The sequence below is a fragment of the Protobothrops mucrosquamatus genome, unplaced genomic scaffold (assembly GCF_001527695.2).
Source record: "Protobothrops mucrosquamatus isolate PMUCROS unplaced genomic scaffold, P.Mucros_1.0 scaffold2405, whole genome shotgun sequence".
In the NCBI taxonomy this organism is placed as follows: domain Eukaryota; kingdom Metazoa; phylum Chordata; class Lepidosauria; order Squamata; family Viperidae; genus Protobothrops; species Protobothrops mucrosquamatus.
This window is the reverse complement of record NW_015388477.1, coordinates 204,242-207,100: the sequence shown is the minus strand read 5'-3', so window position 1 is coordinate 207,100 and position 2,859 is coordinate 204,242. Positions and strand designations below refer to the sequence as shown.

General features: G+C 41.1%; 1 protein-coding gene across 1 annotated transcript in view; it reads right to left on the bottom strand.

Annotated features, from left to right (window-relative positions):
- Nucleotides 1–2,859, bottom strand: part of NOX4 (NADPH oxidase 4) — a gene marked incomplete at its 3' end in the record, with an annotated part of 65,606 nt that overhangs the window by 14,622 nt on the left and 48,125 nt on the right. The window lies entirely within an intron of this gene.

Genomic DNA, 2,859 nt, shown 5'->3' with positions numbered 1-2,859 from the left:
CTTGGCACAAGAGAAGCGAGCACTCCGTAAAGCCAGAGCTGCAAATGCTGAAGCAATAGTGTCCACATTTCTCTGTTCAGTATGTGGCAGAACATTCCGTGCTAACATCGGTCTCATCAGCCATCTACGGACACACCGTTGATGGCCCATAATCCATAAGATGTCAAGGTCTTCATCGAAATCGATGGACGAACAACATAAGACCAAGCAAGGAACATCATCAGCTATCCAGAAATTTTCTCTTTTATTCATTACTGCAAGGCTCAACAAAGAACATGTATCATATCATACCATTGGAAATGTTACAGATTTTGATGTAATAATCTGTATTCACATAATCCCAGAAAACAAATTGTTAATATTCCCCCACCATACATTTAGGGGCATTTGCCTGTCTGTTTTTAATTTTTTTTTAAAAAAGAGTGGCTTGTCAGCTGCAAAGAATCAGGACCACTGGTGAGGTTGCAGCATAGAAGATTTATTCCAGCCTATATGCAAGTATCTGGTTAACGCAACACTAAATTGGCGCCAGATAAGGGTCAACAAAATTCAGGAGGGTTAGAGTTGGAGCACTTGTGGGAATGCAATGACTCTAAGCTGATGATATGTTTAACTCCGCCCCCACCCCACCCCACACTCTGCCTGCTGTTCTCCTACGGTACATAGCTTTGAGGATGGATCATCCTGCTGGGAAGATGCCACTCTATTTCTATTTCTATTTTGTTGTTGACTGCAGCTGAAACTCAAATACTTTGGCCACCAAATGAGAAAGAGAGGACTCTTTGGAAAAGATCCTGACACTTGGAAAGATTGAAGGCAAAAGGAGAAGGGGACGGCAGAGGATAAGATGGTTAGGTAGTATATACTGCAACCAGTTTTGGTCATCATACTACAAAAAAGATCTTGAGACTTTGGAAGGAGTTCAGAGAAGAGCAACAAGAATGATCAAAGGTCTGGAAACTAAAACATATGAAGAACAGCTGCAGGATTTGTGTTTGGCTAATCTAAAGAAAAGAAGAAACAGGGGTGACATGATAGCAGTATTCCAGTATTCATTTCCAGAATAAAAAGAAATATATACATTTCTGCCTCATATTACTCTCAAGGTCTCTGAAGGCTACAAAGAAGATACTGGTGGGGTCTGTGAAGCTTATGAGTCCATCTCCTACCCATCATTAGACTTGTTCTAATAGCTTCTTAACTGGAGAGCTGCTATAGATTATACTATGTGGAGCAGCTTTTAAAGGCAGTTTAGAACGCTTGGTTACTAACTGGGACTGTTGAATAAGATTGTATGACACCAATGGGGAAAGAGAGAGAATATTGTGTGCAGAAATGACAGACAGAAATCAATCAATCTTGGGGATCTGTTCTCAGTGGCAGGACTGGAAGATATTGGATTAAATGGGTGATTACACCAATCTGGGCAAAGCAATTTCCAGGACCTTGGAAAAAGGGTTTCCTCTTGAGTTAAATGAACAAGTGCTTTTAGTCCACGGAAACAGAAAATGTCAGCAGATCAGTTTATTTTGTCTCATTGCCTTTTGCCTCCAGGGACATGTCTTATTTGCAAATATACCCTCTGCTGGCTGGTTGTTTTCAAGCCCCAGATCTGTTCTGTACAAATATACACAAATGTACCAACAAATCAGAAGCAAATGCGCTTTTGCAATCAGCTAGATTGAAACGGCATTCTCTGTGTTTTTTTGTTCTCCTTCTCAGGAAGCAGAAAATCCCACAGGATTTCTGCTTTCTTCGGCTTCTAAAGAATCCAGTGGTTTTTCACTCTCAGAAAATTGATTCATGGGTACGGTTATTTTCCCCTGAACTGGGAACAAAGGCATATCCAGCCATGCTACATCATAGCTAAACCAAAATATTAAAAATAACATTCAAAAGATCAGACAGTCTTAAGTCTGACTCATGGAAAATGGATTGTGTTGACCGGATCATCCCCTTCTTAGCTAATGAATCAGACAAATCTAGCAGATGTCAGACAACACAAGTGCCCTTTTTGCTTCTATGTGTACTTGTGTTCGGGCACATGTTTGGTCCTGACTTTCCAACCATTGTTTCTTGTCCTGCCCTCTGGTGCTATGGAGAATAATTCGACCCCCTCTTCTTTGGGGCAGCCCCTCAAATACTGGAATACTGCTATCATGTCACCCCTGTTTCCTCTTTTCTTTAGACTAGCCAAACCTAAATCCTCAGCCATTCTTCATATGTTTTAGTCTTTGATCATTTTAGTTGCTCTTCTCTGAACTCTTTCCAAAGTCTCAACATCTTTTTTGTAGTATGGTGACCAAAATTGGTTGCAGCAGTGTGCAGCCGCCGCCGCCAAAAAAGCTAATACCATCCTGGGTTGTATAAACAGAGGCATAGAATCAAGATCACGCGAAGTATTAGTACCGCTTTATAAAACCCTATAAGATCACACCTGGAATGTTGCAACCAATTTTGGTCACCCTACTACAAAAAAGATGTTGAGACCTTGGTAGATGTTCAGAGAAGAGCAACTAAAATGATCAAAGGCCTGGAGACTAAAACATATGAAGAACGGCTGCAGGATTTGGGTTTGGCTAGTCTAAAGAAAAGAAGAAATAGAGGAGACATGATAGCAGCGTTCCAGTATTTGAGGGTCTGCTACAAAGAAGAGGGCATCAAACTATTCTCCAAAGCACCAGAGGGCAACACAAGAAACAATGGTTGGAAACTGACCAAAGAGAGAAGTAACCTGGAATTAACTTCCTAACAGTGAGGACAATTAACCAGTGGAACAGCTTGCCTTCAGAAATCATGGGTGCTCCATCTCTGGAGGTTTTTAAGAAGAGACTAGACAGTCACTTGTCTGAAATGGTA